At 40.7% G+C, this 21,128-nt stretch overlaps 1 protein-coding gene across 3 annotated transcripts in view; it reads right to left on the bottom strand.

The window, feature by feature from the left end:
- The window catches only part of rerea (arginine-glutamic acid dipeptide (RE) repeats a), a 312,621-nt gene that overhangs the window by 200,183 nt on the left and 91,310 nt on the right, over positions 1–21,128 (bottom strand). Inside the window, exon 1 of one of the 3 annotated variants that reach the window (XM_062054271.1) lies at positions 18–490. The exons of the other annotated variants lie outside the window; for them this stretch is intronic. The gene's annotated coding sequence lies outside the window, so the exon portion shown is untranslated. Of the gene's footprint in view, positions 1–17; positions 491–21,128 lie in introns of those variants that run through there. 3 annotated transcript variants of the gene reach the window in all.

Here is a 21,128-nt window from a genome sequence, read left to right as displayed (position 1 = left end):
TGTGTTCAACAACTCACCCGCCAGTCTGATGATTCTTCAAGGGGTTCCCGCAGCCAGCAACTTCTTTAAATCCTTGCACCGAACTTGCTGCGACAAATCCACAAATCACGCACAAACGGCTTCTTCTTTTCGTTTCCGTTTTGTTTCATACGGATGAATTAAAAACAAAAACCTACTGGCCACACAGAAGGAGCTGAGGGGTGGCGAGCACTTGTTTCAACAAAAGACGGCTTTCACTTCGCTCCCAGGTCCGAAAGCAACGAGGCGAGCCGCGCGTAGTTCGGCGGTCCGAAGTGGCCCGAGTCCGAAGTGGCCCTGAGTCCGAACTGGCCCGAGTCCCGTCTTCGTCCGCCGGTCGCGGTTTCATCGACGTCGGGGTTGCTTGCTTGTTGGGAGGGCGAGAGAGGGAAGCAGCGAGTTCGCCGTTTGAGGGATCCGCTTCCTTTTTTCCACACACACTCTCTACACACACACGCGCTAATACACGCACACACACACACACACACACGCCCCCCTCCTCTTCCTCCTCGCTTCCATATGCGCGCGCACGTGCACACACACACGGTATCACCCCCTCAGCTGTTCAACAGACGCATCCACATGGCTGATCAAATCACCCACAATCACGTCATAACTCTACGAAAGACGCTTAAAAAACGTGGAAGAGTTTTTAAATAATTAGCGAGGGTAAGATGGTGGTTTTGTTGGCGCTTTGATTGATGGCAAAGCAGGGGGGAGAGGGGGGGGGGTGTGTTCATGGCATCTGCGTTTGCACAACCATAAATGACGTTTGTATGTTGGCTTTCACGTGAAACTGTGTTATTTATTAATAATTACGAATTAATTGTAACATCCATCCATCCATTTTCTACCGCTTGTCCCTTTCAGGGCCGCGGGGGAGTTACTGTGAAGATATGAGTTCCCTTGGACAGTGTTTTTCAACCACTGTGCCGCCCATTATTTTACTCGACAAAACTGCAGCAGTGCAAAAATATCACCCATTTTAAAAATGAATACATCTCCTTTGCGACGGGCGCATAGACCTAGACTTCCTTTTACTGTCATTCAAATTTGAACTTTACAGTACGGATAAGAACAACATTTTGTTGCATTAGCTCGTTGTATATCATCCATCCATCCATCCATCCATCCATCTTCTTCCGGTTATCCGAGGTCGGGTCACGGGGGCAGCAGCCTAAGCAGGGAAGCCCAGACTTCCCTTTCCGGAGCTCGTTGTATAGTACATGATAAAAGAGCAATAAGTTGCAGATATAAATACATAGATTACTGTACAGATAAATCAATCAATCAATCAATCAATGTTTACTTATATAGGCCTAAATCACGAGTGTCTCAAAGGGCTGCACCAAGCCACAATGACATCCTCGGGTCCCACATCAGGGCAAGGAAAAACTCAACCCAATGGGACAATGAGAAACCTTGGAGGGGACCCCCCCCCCCCCCGGGCGACCGGTGCAATGGACGTCGAGTGGATCTAGCATAATATTGTGAGAGTCCAGTCCATAGTGGATCTAACATACCGTATTTTTCGGAGTATAAGTCGCTCCGGAGTATAAGTCGCACCGGCCGAAAATGCATAGTAAAGAAGGAAAAAAACATATATAAGTCACACTGGAGTATAAGTCGCATTTTTTGGGGGCATTTTTTTGATAAAACTCAACACCAAGAATAGACATTTGAAAGGAAATTTAAAATAAATAAAGAATAGTGAACAACAGGCTGAATAAGTGTACGTTATATGACGCATAAATAACCAACTGAGAACGTGCCTGGTATGTTAACGTAACATATTATGGTAAGAGTCATTCAAATAACTATAACATATAGAACATGCTATACGTTTACCAAACAATCTGTCACTCCTAATCGCTAAACCCGATGAAGTCTTATACGTCTAGTCTCTTACGTGAATGAGCTAAATAATATTATTTGATATTTCACAGTAATGTGTTAATATTCCAGCAAGTTAATCAATTTTGGAGGGGGGGGGTTTGGGAATTGAGGGAATTATTTTGATGCGTTCAAGAGTCTTACGGCCTGAGGGAAGAAGCTGTTACAGAACCTGGAGGTTCTGCTACGGAGGCTGCGGAACCAGTCCAGCAGTGAAAACAGTCCTTGGTGGGGGTGGGTGGAGTCTCTACAGATTTTTTGAGTACTGGTCAGGCAGCGGCTTTTTGCGATTTCCTGGATAGGAGGAAGAGGAGTCCTGATGATCTTGCAAGTGTAATAGAAGCCAGTCAACTTCAAGTAAAGTGCTGGCGTTCCGGGTGACAGCCTCTGCTTTTAGCTCAGTAGTAATACGCTGGCTTTTCACACCAGCAACGTGGGTTCAGTAGGAAAAAAAAACGCAGCCGAGAAAGAGTACACAATCGCTAGACAAATCTGAGCTGTCTGTCATTGACGGCGATGAACACAATCATTGCGTTCTTCCGTCAAAATCGAGGGCCCTTAATTTGGGGTGGGCCCCTGGGCTTCAGACTAAGTAAGCCTGTGCATTAAGACGGCCTTGCTTAAATGACTTCTGTTGGTTAACTTGACCTACCGGTGAGTGAGGCAGTACAAACATTATGTGCAGATTTGATGGGGAGTGTACATTACAAAATGAATACTATAAATTGAGCCCCAGGCATCATTAGTATGGCAGCAGCACTGTAACTCTAACTTGTAAGTAAAAATAAGTCGTAAGAGAGTAACAATGATACAGTTCTTAAGTAAATATTAAACAGTAATGTACACATTCATGAAACCAGCAGGAAGGAAGATATGGCCATGGTTAGATTAGTCACAATAATACATTTAAATACAACACTGGGCTCTCTCCCTACCATTGCTTTAGCAACAGCTTTAAAAGGGACTATGGTGTTAAAATGTTAAAAAAAAAAAAAAACATGAAGACATTCAGTGCATCTGGTGGAAAGATACAAGCAAATTAATGCTGCTCAGGCTCAGAGAACTCATTTGCATTTCTGGATAATGAATTAATTAGTTACCCCGCCCATTTCTAAAAAAGAAGCCGGGGAAAACACACGATTGGCCCACACTATATCACCAAAGGCTTCCATTTTAACGGTTAGCAAGCATGTCGCATCAAATGTATTAGCGTTGATTTTAAAAGTCCTTTAGTGCAAAACGTTGCAATTTGCTTTGTCTTCCAAAACAGCTCAATCAGTCCCTCCCCGCTCTGTGCTAAAACAGCAGGGAAACAACAAAAGGGCTGCATTAAGTTATGAAATAACAGCACTATTTCCATTTCATTGAGCAGCAGCTTTGACACATTTTCATTGTCTTAAACACGATATTGGATCACTGTCAGAATCCAATTAACCAAAGCAAATAGTCAGCGCATTGGGCTCTTTTTGCACGGAAACCAAACAAGAGCAGCAGAGACAGGCAGTAGGGATCAATAGAAATTGAGTCGAGGGTGGTGTGCAGTGGGAGGGGCAGGGGGTCCTTCATTGTCCTACAAACCATGTTGGCCATCTCCTTTTCAATCTCCTACACAGCCTCCTCCAGCACCCGAGGCAACAGCTCGCTGTGCTAATAAGTCGTACTTCCCTTGTTCATATTCCAAAACAACACAAGCAAACACTGCTCTACCAGTTAATCACAGTATCATACATTTAACAAGATTGCTGTAAAATGTACACTCACATCCACCGGTCTCCTGTTACTGCATTCTAATGAAATGCAGCCACTTTTCATGGATAAATGTTTAAGAAGCTTTAATGTCGAATGTCGCAGATAATTCCAATAAGGCCAAATTATTTGGAAATACAAGTCATATACTGAATATTAATATTATTAGACTTACTATTATTATTAATTTTGTCATTGAATTCTTTACGGGTTTAATCATAAAAAAAACTCCTTAAAGTGATTAAGTCTATTTTAAGTCTATTCTCCACTCTTTCATTCTTTTAAGTAAAGTGGAACCTCAATTTTATTGGTTCTTGAACATGTTTGTATATTGAAGCAAATATATCCATAAGAAACAATTTAAACAAGAATACTAGTTTACAGCTTTGACAAAAGTCTGTATTTTAGTAAAGGTTTGGACACTTTGAACACAGTACAACATGCTATATCAAACAAACATAAGGGGGTGATAGATCAACTTTCTTTTTGATAAAGTCAAAACAACAAAAAGCTCTTCATATGCAGCTGTCCTGCAGACACGCACACACACAGTCACTAGCGCGTGGTGCTCTCAAAACATTAAAAAACTCCATAACTGTAACAGCCAGGTCACTACAAAGATTAGAAATAAACAATAAAATCAGCTTCACTTTGTCTGTTAGTCTTCTTTGTGTTCCCCTGAATAAAGTGGGAGGGGACCAGGGAGGAGGCAGTGTCAGCAACGCTGTGGATACTTAGTCAAAGAGGCGATTTAAAAAGGACCTATGATGACTTAAATCAACATTTAATACACTTGCTTGTGGTCTCGACCAGTGATTATCAAACTGTGGTACGTGGGCTTCATCTAGTGGTACGCCAAAGAACCACTTGATTAAAGTGTTGCGGTTCACACTGTGTGTAATGTTACAGTGGCCAAAAATATTAAATATACTTGTCAAATAAAACCTCTGCCTTGTTTTTATTAAATACGTTACTACGTTACTGTATTCTAATGTTGGTCATTCTGGTGGTACATGGAGAGCCAAGTTTTTTCTAAAATGGTCCTTGGTGAAAACAGTTTAAGAACCACTTTGTATTGGATATGCTTTGGTGTAAATTTGGCTCCACGGTCACTTTTAAAATCCATTTTTTGAGTCTGTTTGCAAGAATCTGGAGGCTTTCCCAGATTGCAAATAAAACCACACCCTACAATGCGATTCAAAAACAATGTATTTATAAAAAAGAACGATTAGATACGATTTGATACAATTTAGTGTATGAAGGATTTGATTCTATGGTTAACATTTGTTGATGGACAAATTGTTTTTTACACCACACCACTCCTCATGTTAGAGGATAAATAGGATTAACACTCAGACTAGATCTGTCCGAGCTAAGTCTATGAGCAGGAACTACGAGAGGCTCAACGTCTTCTAAGACAACTGATCAGTAGAATGCTATGAGAATAACAATAACCTGATAGAATGAAAACAGCCATAAGCACATTTATCTTCAAATACTTAAAAAAGCACATTCTATAAATGTGACATACTTTTTAAAACCCAACATATATCCCCAAAGATGTTAAAATAAAGTAAAAAAACAAACATGTCACATGTCAAATATATTTATTTTCCACGAGTCAAGTCAAGTCAGTGTTATCACAGACGCCTACGGGTTCTAGCCAATGGCTTGACTTGGGGGCGGAACGTCCGGCACAAGGATGACAAGTGACGTCTGTTGTGGAGGTGGAAGGTCGTTTTGAATTTTGCCGGAAAAGAGAGCGGAACACGTAGATTGAGCCCGTTGTACGAGAACATTGCATTTTGTGAAATAAAGAAAAACAAACTGGGAATCTGTTTAAGCCTCATTTCTTTGGTATGTTACAATATTGACGGACGGCACAGCACGGAGACAGTCTGGGGTGTTGACGTTATGTATATTGTTGGTAATTAATTGGCCGTTACTCTCGCGTTGTTTTAAAGATAATCTGTCAACTAATTGCTAGTCTCACGCAACACCTAGTCCATGTACCTACATCTATTCTCGTCTCCAGTTACGTAACAAGCGAGTGACTCTTTCCATGGACAACCCTGGCTTTTGTGTCCTTTTAAAGACAAAAAGCGTCAACTGTTTTCTAGATCAGCGCGATAACCGGTTTATGTGTCTACACTCGATTAATCTAAGGATCTACAGCGGAATCTTATCGAGTTAAGGGGCTATAACCAGCGTAACCGAACCGGCCACCTCTCAAACAGGATTTCAGGTCGCATCGGTTTATCGTTAACAACGACATGCACATGCCAAAATTAGATGAAAATAATAATTTATCCTACCTTTTTTGTGTTTCCTCATAGCCTTAAGCAGAGGGGGAGGAGCTTCTAAGAGCTTGACATAAAGTTTGAATAAGTTCATCCACCCTGCTGTGACATCACAACATAGCCAGACTGCAAAACACAGCGAACAGAGGCATCCAAAACTGCGTGCAAGCTCACATCAAAATGCATGAAGATCATGATTTGACACGTTGGTATTGATTAACACGAGTATCCAACTTTGTAACAACATTTATAAGACAGAAAAAACAAAATTCATAATGTGAATGGGTGAATGTGATAATGTATGTAGTGAATGTATACATATACTTGGTATAGTGACACTCTATTAAAATACAGCTATATAAATACAGACTATTTACCATGTTCAGCCAACTTGACTTTCCCTTGTACGAACTTGATAAAATATATTGAACCAGCATATTTTAAAGTTATATTGACTAATATTTTCAAGTTCATCTTACATCTGACTGGATGTCAACCCATGTTTTGAAGTGTAATATACTTGACACTATAAGTTCAATCAACCAATCATCAATCAAAGTTTACTTATATAGCCCTAATAACAAATGCCTCACGTCATTGACTCAACTTAACTCAGACAGGTCATCGTGTTGCTTTCACTGAGTTAAGTTGAGTCAACTTATAGTGGGATCCCATCCACCAGGGGAGTCAATGGGAGTGCATACAGGATGCTGATATACAGAAGGACACACTATCTAAAAAAATATCGCATACACTACGGCAGCATTACACAGGCTGATCTAAAAGGCTGCTATGTATATGCTACGAGTGGTATCGCCACTATCTAAAAGTGGATCATTAGGTTTTGGGCAAACGGCAGGAGTGGAAAAAGTGTTCTGTGCCGAGCTGTGCAGAGGAAAGCTGGATCGGCTGATGGGCGCCACTACACCTCCCCTGGCGGATGAGATCCCATTATCAAGCCGACGAGAACTCCACCTCCAGGATTTCACAGCTCCTCTGTTTATCACATGGCTCTGTCAAGTTGGGCACCATTAACCGATAATGAAAAGAGACAACCGGTGCAGTTACAAGGAAGCACTCAGCATTCTACAGGCCTAAGCATGTATCTGGGAGGCTGACTATGCCTATTCACTTCTGTTCAGTGTTCTAACAGCCCATCGTAATCGTTTTTGAGCACCCTCTCCTACAAATAGGCTACGTTCAATACAAAAACACCCAAACAACATGGAGCTGGTGCACTGCTCTCCCTTTAGGGACTCTCAAATGATTTCGCTCCCAAACAGTGTTGAAGCAGAACAAAGCCGTAGAGAATAATATATTCAAATATGTTGCCGTCAACCACACCAAATCTAATTAGTGCATGTGTTCAACAAAAGCTATCGCCAGTCTGCGACTGAATCAAAGGGCAAAATGCATCCCTCTCCCTCCTCACTCGCACTACTCCATTTATGCGTTACAGAATTCTGTTGCCACTTAGGCTCATTAAAAATGAATACTTAACTAAAGCTGTGGCTGACACGCTCAAACACAGTATTTGCTTTAGCCTGATTTCTCCAAACAGCAATGCACTCAAGGCAAAGCGAGACCTCTGCAACACAAATAAGAGAGCAAGTAGCTGAAACAAGAGTTAAAAAAAACAACCAAAAAAAAAAACGGACATGGATGAGTGAGCCAAGCTTGGGAGAAGCCTCAGAGGCCCTGGCCTCTTAAGTACTCCTATCTTGTAACTTCATTTGATACATTCACTAGGGATGAGCCGACAAGTTGGAGAGGGTGGAGGGAAAAGAAAAAGATTGAGTAAAGGAAACAGACTTGTAAACGGAGAGGAAGGTTTGCTTCACGGTGGAAGGCGGATGGGGGTAGGGTGCACTTAAGAGGACTTTAACACATGACTACATCTATGCTGTGTCACAATGACGCTGGAACCTAATACATGAGAGACGTGCCAGATTGAGACAATTTTACCGTTCTTAGCGAGGCATCATCTACAGAGCTGCTTGTGTTCATATTAGACATTTGAACAGAGATGTTCCAGATGGAGCTTTTAGAGCACAGACTATATCTCCAGCGCACATTCCCTCTCCATAAAGAACAAAGCCTGTGACTGACTGCTGCTTCCTCACTCTCAGGGCAAGCGCTGATAGCTCCAATCCTTCCTCGGCTGGCAGGGAAGCATTAAAAAATAGAATCGCTCAATGGCCCTTTTAGTCTTTGTGGATTCGTTTGAGAGAACCTTAACAGTAGACGAGAGACGCAAGGAGAAAATAAGACCTAATTAAAACAGAGATCGCCTTGAGGCACTTGAGGAAAGGGGAAGCAATAAAAAACAGGCTTTGCAATCTCCTTGCATAGAAAGTCAAGAAAATGACAACTAAATGTGGCTTAATGGCTATCAGGGTTTTCAAGGAATACTGAGCTGGAGGGAAAAAGGATCTTTAAGCAGGCGAGAGCAAAAGTGAAAATCAAGATGTCCATTGGAAAAGCATGCAGGAGAGACAGCCTATAATGAAGATGGTGGAACTTTAATTTATGAGCATTAGCACAGTAGAGCCAAGAAATGGTATTTCCCTTCAGGCAAATCAGTGCAAGGTCTCGGCTCACACAGATATCTTGTTTACAAAGCTATTCACACTCCCTTTTGGCTGCCTTGAAACACTAAGGAAACTAAAGACACTTGCAGGCTACAATATGTCTCATTTCTTTGCCAACATGCACCAGAGAGAGAGAGTCACCCATAAGAACCATTTAGTGTATGTGAATGTAAGAAAGTCTTATACCATATGGACGCTGTTCCTGAAATGATCGGAGGAAAGACGAGCTTTTGACCCTCTTTTGGTTTTATATTAAAAAAGTGAGTGCAACCCTGACATTTCAGACAAGCTTCTAAAAAGGGACAATACAGGTGTTTTCCGTTCGGCATAGTTTGGCCTAGTTGTTACATCTATGTACAGTAGATGGCATTATAACTACGCTTCTTAACACACCTTGACTGACCATGCCAAAGAATAAGAAGACAGCAGGAGGTATCAGTGTTGCCAACTTTGCAACGTTGTCATTGGATTTAGTGAGTATTCAGACCTCTAGCATGTCTCTTTTTTAAAAAGCGACAAGCAATGTAGTCGTTCCTTCACTACATCAGATTATTTTTTCAAGCAGACTCTAAAAATTTTTAAATTAAGTGTAAAATGAAGTTGTATTATGTGTATTGCATGTTGTATGTTGTGTATGTATTTACAAAGTTGGACTGTAAAGGGGAACTGCACTATTTTTGGAATTCACAATCATTATGAAAGACATGACGATGGATGTTTTTTTTAATGCATTCTAAACAGTAAATAAATGTGATCAAAAGTCTGCTTACAATGGAGCCTAAGGGAGCTGTTCAATTCTGCCTCTAAAGCCCCTAAAAAAACATCTGCAATCTCCCTTAGGGTTTTTTATACAAGATGTAAGTATGTATGTAACAGTAACAGGCACATTAATAAGAACATTTTATATTTACGTCTTTTGATCATTTTCAGCATACGTGGCGCATTATTTCAAAAACGCATCACAACGTTTGCTTTTTTTCCCTCCTCATCACTGATTACTAATCACTGCATCAGACTGTACAACTCCTCTATGGGGGGTAGGGGGGTACTAGGATGATAGGGGATGCAAAACAATAACAATACTAAAATAAACTGTAACAAAATACAGTGCAATTAACAGTGCCATACATTTTCATAACATGGTCACTACTGCCTAGTTTCTCTTGTTATATTCTTATTTTTACTGGTATATTTTTGTTCTTATTGTTGCTTTTTATTTTTATTCTTATTGTAATATTTTCAATTTTATTTCCATTTATACACGCATTATTTACTTTTTACTTTTTAAATTCGATCTCAATTCTGTACACTGCTGCTGGAAATTTAATTTTCCTGAGGGAACTCTCCTGAAGGAATCAATAAATTACTATCTATCTATCTACTGCAGACTTTATGAGCGCCAAAAAGCATAATAAAACATCACTTACTGTACAAGGTCTGCTGTCATTAGGATGTCGACTGCTACTAATGTCAAGAACTGTATTTAAAAGGTTGTAAACAGTTGTTATGCTCTCACTATAAAAATATTGTATTCATTAATAATAATTCTACTTTGCAGAAATTCGTTTATCGCAGTTGTGTCCGGTCCCAATTAACCGTGATATATGAGGGAGAACTATAAATCTAGTGACTTTTCTGGTCTTATTGGAGACTCAAACAGAAAAGCCAATACCGCTCTATTCAACGAGCAGTGGGTCCTACAGTGAGTTACATACTGTTTGCATGTCTGAACGTTTCTGTTTTGATTTTCATGTTTTTTCCCCCAGTTTCTCTTACAGTGACCATAAAATTCACATGCGTCACATCCAATTGTCTAAATTAGATGACGACACCACAGGCTTGTTTACATTGACAAGCGGCCCGGTTTCCCAATAGGGGTCTCACGTCCTGCTTCAGAATGTCACAGTATGTTGGAACCCATGCTTCCCGCAGCTCCACATAGCCGGCAGCACTCATGCAGCACCCAACGATGACCCTACTACATGCTTGACTGGAGGCAAGACCCATTAAACTTACTATTCACTTGTGTTGTCAGCTATTTAGAACAATAATGGCTGTGTGTTCAGCGGCTTTTAATAGTTAGAGAATGTATACTGCTACACAAGCGGTACACTGACTACTAAAGTATAACCAAATTCAACTGCTATAGTATTGTCCCTTGAGAAGATACACTCGTGAAACTGCTTGCTGAGGTATGAGAGGTGTCTTCATTTTGGAGAGTTCTGCACATACATAGGCCCAGTAGTCCTTGAAAACCAGTGGCGTGCAGTCAGGGCCAGCAAGGCCTTCTCTGTTGGCCTAACATAACCAGAAATCATGATCATAATTTAAAAAAAATCTTTTTTTATTTACTTCCCCTAAATATCTAAAATTATTCATATTCTCTTAATGTCATATTATGCTCCTTCCAGTGCTGTTGTTTTTAGTTTTAGTTTGTATCCAATCAGAATTCAGCTATCTTATGTTGCCATGCTGTACCAAATCTGCCAGACGCCTTCAGATTCAGCAATGCAGGTGTCCGTGTACTGTAAGTGAACAGGGACATACAGTGATAGACAGTTGCGCTAGCCAATCAGATCAGGAAATGTTGTCAGTAAGGCCTTCTAGCTGGCCTCACGTTGAACGTAACATTTACGCGTCCTGTGATTGGATATGTCATTGGGACCGTTAGCAGATGAATTTGAGAACACAGAGTTGAGAGACAGTTGCGATAGCCATTCAGATTGCAAGTTGTTGACAGTTGCTGTTCTGTTACATCTAAACGTTGTAAACTCTTGTTGTTAAAGTGTGTCATGCTTGTCATTCAATTAACATTGTTACATTTATATTTGTCGCCATCGTGTGGTCAGGGCAGTTAATTTATCTTTGAGAAGTGTGTACTTTGAATCAAACTTCATTGACCGGAAGTTGCATAAGCCAAACAGAGAAATCTACGGTATATGTTTTAATTGCTGATACGTTTTAATTGATTTTTAAAGGCTCCAGAAAATAACCCGCTTTGTACACTGTTGATGTGAATCAATGCCCAGTAGGGTGTAAATGTGTTCCTGTATAGTATTTCTCCAGCAATGATCATGTGGTGACATCAATTATGGTATTTTGAGAGGTAATCATTGAAGTCGGAGATCATTGACGACCTAGGTGGGAAACGCACGGCCCGCCACTGTTGAATACTTTCTGGAAGATTCTGAAATCCTTTATATAAATGTGCAGAAAATGTGCAGTAGTAGTGCACTCCATTTTGAGTCACTCGCTTCATTGCCTATGAACAGGATTTCTTAACAATTAATCAATTGAAAAGAGTCTTCTGCCCATCCCCACCCTTTCTCCTCTTGTTCATGGACTGCATCACTAAAACCCTGATTTTCTACGGACATTCTCCAAGCCCCCACATGGGCTGTCTGTGTCACATAACACAGTGCCTCATTCATTATAACAAATAAGGAGCAGTTGAGGCCAACAGTGGCTGCACGTGGTTTTTAAGGAACTGCGTTTCAGAGAGTGCAGGCTCTGCTAGTTTATTACTGTCATAACCAAACAGTACTCGGGGCTGACACTAAACCAGGAGAGCTGCTTGATGAAATCTTACACGGAAGAGCGCAAGAGTGCGTGGTCATGAAAGCCCCAACGAGAGAACGGCTTGTAGCGTGTGATTGCTATGTAGTTCCAAGCTCATCTGCTTTATCTACCACTGAGCACATGGCTGTCTTTCCTCCATACACTGCCACCCTATGGAAAAATGGTGGACCTACAACTTTGTTGATATACTAGAAAGTGCTGAAGCTCACTTGAAAACCAACACACCACCGAATAAAAAACAACGGGCTGACAATAAGTTTTTTTTTTTTTTTTAAATCTTCTCTAGCTCTGCTTATTATTCCATGGTGGTCACAATTCAAGCTAATGATTCAGAAATGAACATGACAAATGGATAGTGAGTAAGGAGAATAAGCAAACCCATTGTGGCTCTAACGAGTTTCAAATCATCCAAGCTATTTTTCTCCAGCTCACATGCTTGCTGGCATGACAAACAACAGAGAGAAGTGATCTGGAAGGCCAGAGCACGGTCAGCATGTTGGAGCTGAGACAAAATATGTTATTCAAAAAGACAGCACAAAGGCAGTGTGTTGCCAGATTAGGCTATTTTTGTGGGTAAAAAAATCTAAGCTGTGTGCAGACAGTTTGGAGATCAGTGCTGAGGTCAAGAGGAGCCACTTAGCTGTGCTTTGGCCTTCCAACCCCTGCAGTGTTCGAAATCAACCAGTCCGCTGTGGGAGTGAGATAAAAAAAAAAAAAAGAAAAAAAAAAGAAAAAAAAAACCTGGCAGCAGCTCTGGGAGTTAAAATGAATCTATTCACTCAAATTACTTTCTTTTTAGCTAGGAAATTGATTAGAATGTGAAAGGTGGAAAGAACAGAAGACATTATGGTGGCAGATCAATGCAGGTATTAAATCGAGAGAGTTATTAGTAGTACTGAATAAAAAGCCATCAACAAAGAGACGTTAACTCAATACGCTTCAATTGCAACAAAAGAGTTCATATTCAGTACCAAAATGCAATGCCAGAGTAATGACAGCAGATAATAGTTTACTGACCAAAATATAAGAAATTATTTTCGACCTAGAAGAAAATATCCTTGGTCGTCTTGTATTTGGGGATTGATCAGCCACCTATCTTTATTGTCCAATTTTCGACAAAAGTATGTGATTGCCATTGCAGATGAATTCCTATCAAAAACAGCAATCTCTTCTGGCTTACACTTTTTATTTTTAGTTCCCCCAGCCCCCACTGACAAGTGCCTAGCAGCTAATTATGTGTCTCCATACACAGCGTGGAGACGCTCCTCTAAGCCAACAGTAATCATCCTTATTACAGTAAATCTACTGCATTTCTTAGTATGTTAAGTATCATTATCAAGTATTATTATCAACGGAGGATGAGGCTAAACATGTTACACAAGCCAGGAGTAGGCATGCTTAATTGCTAAGCTATACACTAAAACAGTGGTACTCAAATGGGGGTACGCGTACCCCTGGGGGTACTTGAAGGTATGCCAAGGGGTACATAAGATTTTTTTTAAATATTCTAAAAATAGCAACAATTCAAAAATCCTTTATAAATATATTTATTGAATAATACTTAAACAAAATATGAATGTAAGTTCATAAACTGAACATCAAATCAAGTAGGCTATTCCATTCAGTACAATGCAACAATGCAACAATGCAATAATGCAATGTTCAGTGTTGACAGCTCGATTTTTTTGTGGACATGTTCCATAAATATTGATCTTAAGTTGATGATTACTTCTATGTGTAGAAATCTTTATTTATAATTGAATCACTTGTTTATTTTTCAACAAGTTTTTAGTTATTTTTATATCTTTTTTTCCAAATAGTTCCAGAAATACCACTACAAATGAGCAATATTTTGCACTGTTATACAATTTAAGAAATCAGAAACTGATGACATAGTGCTGTATTTTACTTCCTTATCTCTTTTTTTCAACCAAAAATGCTTTGCTCTGATTAGGGGGTATTTGAATTAAAAAAATGTTCACATCACTGAAAAAAGGTTGAGAACCACTGCACTAAAAAACTAGCTTGAAACACCACCAAGAAATAAGTGCTTAGTAATGTTTAAGAAGTGCAGCAGAAAGTAAGCATTTATTAACAGGAAATTAACAAGAAGATGAATATGAGTGTAGAGAGAGGGTAATATAACAACTGTTGTTGTGTCAGCATTGTTAGGGTCAGTAGGAGTGCGAACCAATACATAAATTGGTACTGTCGATACCAAGGGTAGTTAGTATCAGTATATGATCAATACTAAAATACATATTTTGATATTTTCCTTTTCACAAAATATTTTTGTGTGTGTTTTTGTTCATGTTTACTAAGTCAAGGAATAATTCCCCGGACACAGGAGGACTTTGAAGGCAAAAACCAAAGGATTTAAATGCATAATAGATAGTAGTTTTTGCTTATACTTAGTTGTTGTGTACTATTGACTTTGTTTTTCTCAAACAATTGTATGTAATAAAAGAGAATAAGATAAATAGTTTAAATATTGTGTTGATATTGTTTCACCATCAATAGCACTCCCTATAAATACATTGGAAAAATCTGCAGTTAATAGATTTGATTGATTGATTGATTGAAACTTGTATTAGTAGATTGCACAGTACAGTACATATTCCGTACAATTGACCACTAAATGGTAACACCTGAATAAGTTTTTCAACTTGTTTAAGTCGGTGTCCACGTTAATCAATTCATGGTAGATGTTATCGGTATTGCTAATCCTAGGAGATAAAAAAATACACATATTTTTAGAACAGTCGAACGTTTTTGATTTCACTAATAAGATTTTCAAAAGAAATAGTAAAAAAAATGTTATTTCCAATTTCAAAACTTAAGAACAATATTTTCCTTGCCTCAAAAGGTGCAGAAAAAGCATCATATGCAAAAAGCTTGCTACCATGACCCTACTGTTAGGACTTAAAAATAGGCCGAGCATCAACACACATGCACACAAAGATACCTTCAGGTGTTTTAACATCATGTTGCTCTGAAGTGGTGAAGTGGAAACTGCAAATTGCTCGCGCGGATGAACATATTCTGCATAATGCATGAAGAAGCTAACATTTACCCCGTGTGTGTGTGTGTGTGTGTGTGTGTGTGTGTGTGTGTGTGTATGTGTGTGTGTGTGTGTGTGTGTGTGTGTGTGTGTGTGTGTGTGTGTGTGTGTGTGTGTGTGTGTGTGTGTGTAGGGGGGCGGGGGGTAGACAGGAGAGAGATAGAATAACAGTGTTGATGTGTAACGTGGAGCAGTAGGGTAACCTAACATGCTGCATGCTAACAGTCAATGTAATAGGAGCAGCGGGGAATAGACAGAAGAGGCCGGGCGCAGCGTGAGCTCCTTAAATCAGTACACAGAACGGAGGATGGATTGAGAGGAAAGCCGGATGGAATGGAAAGGGATGCAGTGCTGTGCTCGTGCACACAGCGATGCACCGAGGCCACAGCGAGCCAATTACCAAACTCATTAAGTAACCCGCTATTTGGCTTTGAACCACAGCAGCCTCTTTATCATGACTGGATCCTCCAATGCTCTTGTGGACATTTGGATTGCTCCTTTTTTTTTTCTTCTTTCTTTTTTTAATGCCTGGAGGGGAGGAGGTGTTTACTAGAATTAAAGCTGCAATGGATAATGAGGCTAATACTATGACACGGGAGCTAATGCATTTAGACACAAAGCTTGAACATGTATTTTTTTTTTCTCTCCCAGTGGCAGTGAAGGCAGCAGGAGAGAGGGGTCAGCAAGAAGGAGGGGGAGATGAAGGGTGACGATGATGACAGGGAGCAACATGGCTGAGAGCACCAAGGACAGGTAGGGAAAATTATAAAAAGGTCCACTGGGCAGGAATAAAACATTTTTTTTGGGGGGGGGTAGGCAGTAGTCAGCGCTCAGGTGTCATGAGGCATTGTTGACTAACCTTGACTGCATTCACCTCCGAGCACAAAGCCCCTCAACAAGTATTGACACAGTCTGCAAGAGGAAAACCGAAGGGAAACAGACACAGAGGACGGGGGGGACGGGAGGAAGGGGGAATCCAATGAATGATGTGAAAAATGGCACAAATGAAGTGACAGCAGCTTGTCGCGTAAGGCCGGGCAAGAGGGGCTACTTTCCGCATGCGGCGTCATGCTGCACAGCATGGTGAACACGGACACACTAAGAACATACAGTTACCATTTTCTGGGAGAAGCATTTATTCTGAGCCACTTCTCATTTCCCGCGACTCAATAATGCTTTTTAGATACACACAAATCGTTACGCTTACACTTGCTACACACACACACACACACACACACACACACACACACACACACACACACACACACACACGTCTAGTCACACACCCCCTGAACCTCCCCCATTATCCCATGAGCCCCCTTCTCTTCTCTGCCTCGCTCGACAAGAGCTTGGAAATAAAAACATCACAGCGCTGCCTCGCAGCACCTGTTCAATAACATTGACATTTCACATTCGGCATCCACACGCTGAGACAATCTCTGTATTCAAACGCAACACACACACACCACCTATCCGCTACATAGGAATACATTTAAGCAGTTTCACACTGTGCTAATAAGGTAAGTAAATGGTAAGGTAAGGTAAGTAAATGAGCAATACTATTTATATCTACGGCGGGGCTTTCCAACTGGCAATCCGGGGGCCCGGGAATGACACCATACCAGGGGACGGTGTGGCGGGGTTGTGAGAGTGGCCGTGCCAGCAACCTGAGGGTTCCTGGTTCGATAACCACCTTCTACCAACCTTGTCATGTTCGTTGTGTCCTTGAGCAAGACACTTGCTCCTGATGGGTCGTGGTTAGGGCCTTGCTTGGCAGCTCCCGCCATCCGTGTGTGAATGTGTGTGGGTGAATGTGGAAATAGTGTCAAAGCGCTTTGAGTAGCTTGAAGGTAGAAAAGCGCTATACAAGTATAACCCATTTGCCGGCCCCCAAGTTCAGTTCAAAAAACAGCAAATTCCTAAAAACAAAGGAGCAGGGGTGCCCAAAATGTTTGCCGCCAAAGGCCAAAATGAAAACGTGCCAATGGGTTGCAGGTCAAACACAGCGATTTGAAGCAAACGACAGCACCATATGGGGCGGTATAGCTCGGTTGGTAGAGTGGCCGTACCAGCAACTTGAGGGTTCCAGGTTCGATCCCAGCTTCTGCTATCCTAGTCACTGCCGTTGTGTCCTTGGGCAAGACACTTTACCCACCTGCTCCCAGTGCCACCCACATTGGTTTAAATGTAACTTAGATATTGGGTTTCACTATGTAAAGCGCTTTGAGTCACTGGAGAAAAGCGCTATATACATATAATTCACGATTCACATAACAAGTGAGGAGTTTAGCCCCATACCCCAATATCTAAGGTAGTAAAGATTAGGGTTGTACGGGATACCAGTATTAGTATAGTACCGCGATACTAATGAATCATATTTGGTACTATACCACCTCTAAAAAGTACAGGTCCCCCACCCGTCGTCGTCACGTCATGTCATGTGTAGAACACCCTCAGGAAGAGGTGCTTTAAGACATAGCTAGCTAGGTAGCGGCTAATGTCTGTCCGTAGTCAGCAGCGTTGTAACTGCTTCAATATCACTATATCACTAATCCTTGTCTCCATTGAGCCAAATCTACTCCTTTGTCTCATTTTGTCCACCAAACTTTTTATGCTGTGCGTGAATGTACAAAGATGAACTTTGTGGATGTCATTGACTGGTTGGAGTGCTGATCAGCCATATTTTGTCACTGAATTACTGCAATCTAATCGATGCTAACATGCTATTTAAGCTAGCTGTATGTAAGGCTGAAACGACGCGTCGACGTAGTCGACGTCATCGGTTACGTAAATACGTCGACGCCGTTTTTGTGCGTCGACGCGTCGCATAATTACGTCACACTACCGTCATGGCGGAGCGCAAAGCAGACTGTGCGAGCGAGGGGAAAAACGCACGCCAAAAGTCGTCAAAAGTGTGGGAGTATTTCAATACACAGCCTAATAATGTTGTTGTATGCACACTGTGTCGAGCGGAAATGGCATATCATAGCAGCACAACGGCTATGAACGAACATTTGAAAAGAAAACCATCAACCATCAACTAGTCAATCGTCCGCGTTAGCATACGTTGTCATCATTACACAAATACATGAATGTGTCATTTGTATCTGCTAGGGGTGTAACGGTATGTGTTTTGTATTGAACCGTTTCGGTACGGGGCTTTCGGTTCGGTACGGGGGTGTACCGAACGAGTTTCTAAGCTAAAGCTAACTTTATCTGCTAAAGTCTTAACAAGTTGCTTTGCTTGTCTGCCTCTGTCTCAGCAGGCAGCATTGTCCCACCCATACAACCATCTGATTGGTACACACGCAGCATTGTCCCACCCACACAACCATCTGATTGGTACACACGAAGCATTATCAGCCAATCAGCAGTGCGTATTCATAGCGCATGTAGTCAGCGCTTCAGCGTGGAGCAGATAGGTGTTTAGCAGGTGAGCATCAGGCAGCGGACTCTCCCCAAATGATAATAAACACCTCCCAGTCAACTACTAGTAACATCACTATGAGCCCGTTGACCTACTAGAAACTTAAACTGCAGCTCAGCTCGCTCGCAGTCCTGGTTTGAGGTGAAGGCTAATTACCTCTCAGTTCCAGCCACATCGACCCCTTCTGAGCGCCCATTTTCAGCTGCTGGGAATATTGTAAACAAGAAAAGAAGCAAAGCAAGTAGACATGCTAACCTTTCTTCATTACAACTGTTAGTCACTCACTGGAATGAGTAGAATTGGTTATTGTGTACTGTGTTGGACTGGTTGTTTATTTTGCACATTTTAAAAGCAATACTTAATGTTTACAGTGCTCCAGAATATTTAGATTGGCACTTTTTTGTATTGGATGTTTATCTTTATTTTTGCACATTTTAGCAAATAAGCAATACTTTCACTTTTGTTGAAATGTTTACACTGTTGTTACAGAATATTTCGTTTTGCACTTTTTTGTATTGGACGTTTATCTTTATTTTTGCACATTTTAAAGCAAAATAAGCAATACTTTCACTTTTGAAATGCTTATACTATTGCAGAATATTAAGATTTGCACTGGATGTTTACTTTTATATTTGCACATTAAAAAGCAAATAAGCTACTTTTAATTTTGTTAAATGTTAAAAGTTTTAAATGTTTACATTGTTACAGAATATTTTGTCATGTTGTTGTCAATGTTGACTGAGTGGCCATACTTTTTTTTTTTGTAAATAAAAACCATGCCTTTTGAAAAAACTGGCCTACTTTTATTTTTTCATCTTCATTTTAAATAATAATAATAAAAAAAAACGGTAAAAGGAAAAATAATCTATAGATGAATCGAAAAAATAATCTATAGATTAACCGATTAATCGAAAAAATAATCTATAGATTAATCGATAGAAAAATAATCGTTAGCTGCAGCCTTAGCTGTATGTACAAATTGCATCATTATGCCTCGTTTGTAGGTATATTTGAGCTAATTTAATTTCCTTCACATATGTCCTCTGTGTGTGGGCAGCACGGTGGAAGAGGGGTTAGTGCGTCTGCCTCACAATACGAAGGTCCTGAGCAGTCCTGGGTTCAATCCCGGGCTCTGGATCTTTCTGTGTGGAGTTTGCATGTTCTCCCCGTGACTGCGTGGGTTCCCTCCTGGTACTCCGGCTTCCTCCCACCTCCAAAGACATGCACCTGGGGATAGGTTGATTGGCAACACTAAATTGGCCCTAGTGTGTGAATGTGAGTGTGAATGTTGTTTGTCTGTCTGTGTTGGCTCTGTGATAAGGTGGCGACTTGTCCAGGGTGTACCCCGCCTTCCGCCCGATTGTAGCTGAGATAGGCTCCAGCGCCCCCCGCAACCCCGAAGGGATTAAGCGGTAGAAAATGGATGGATGGATGGATGGATGTCCTCTGTGTATTTAATTTATATTTGCTGGTCTCATGACACATTATATTATGTAATATTGGCTGCATTTCTCATAGTTGTTTGTGGGTTGTTATAGACCACAGCAAATGTTACCCAGCTTGCAAAGATTTTCCTTTAACTTGGACACACACATCTATACCTTTGGCCATTCTAAGCTAGTAATTTCCAGGAGTTGTCTCACCCTCTAAGAAACCTCCGTAATACTAATGTTCTCCAATGTTGTAAAAATGTGTAGAATGAATATTACATTTCAACATTTCTGTCAACGAAGATTTGCATCAGCCTGCGACACAGTCATTTTGATAGTAGGCTAATATAGACACTTACATCATGTGTTGCCTTCATTACAAGACTTATATAAGGCTTTTAGATTTTTGAGGCTCCAGACAGATACATTTTTTGTATTTCTTGCTCTTTCATCATTTTGGGTTGCCTACCCCTGCCCTAACTCCTTGAAGCTGAATTAATAACACCTCTGCTGGTTGCAGCCAAGTATTGCACTACATTTTGACTCACTGTATATACTTAACCAATTTTACACCAGAAAGGCCACGATTGCATTATTTTACTTTGATTTATTCGGGCATTCATTTAAAAGTCCATCAAAGTAACATAACGAACCTGTGGACAATAATTGGGCCGAAAAATAAATTCTAATCAGGCAATATTTATTCTAAGACAATGAAGTATAGCACAGACAGTTATGTTTTAGCCTGTATGTGTACTGACTTTAAAACTGAATGAAATGGTCACTAGGTACTATTTACTGTTAAGTAGCATGTGTCTGCTTGTCTATAAGCGCATACCTCAATCCCACATTATTACTAATGGCCTAAAAGCAATTTAAACATCACAAATATTTGTGGAACCCAGCAGTTTTTCATAGCTACTGCACAAGATACATCATGACACTATACTGTAGCGTCAGTCTACCCCAGTACAGCTGTGGCTACAAATGTAGCTTACCACCACCAGGTGTAAATGAATGATGGGTTCCCACTTCTCTGTGAGTGCTTTGAGTATCTAATAATAGAAAAGCGCGATATAAAAT

Source organism: Entelurus aequoreus, linkage group LG07, assembly GCF_033978785.1.
Source record: "Entelurus aequoreus isolate RoL-2023_Sb linkage group LG07, RoL_Eaeq_v1.1, whole genome shotgun sequence".
NCBI classification, from domain to species: domain Eukaryota; kingdom Metazoa; phylum Chordata; class Actinopteri; order Syngnathiformes; family Syngnathidae; genus Entelurus; species Entelurus aequoreus.
This window is presented reverse-complemented; position numbering and strand designations above follow the sequence as displayed.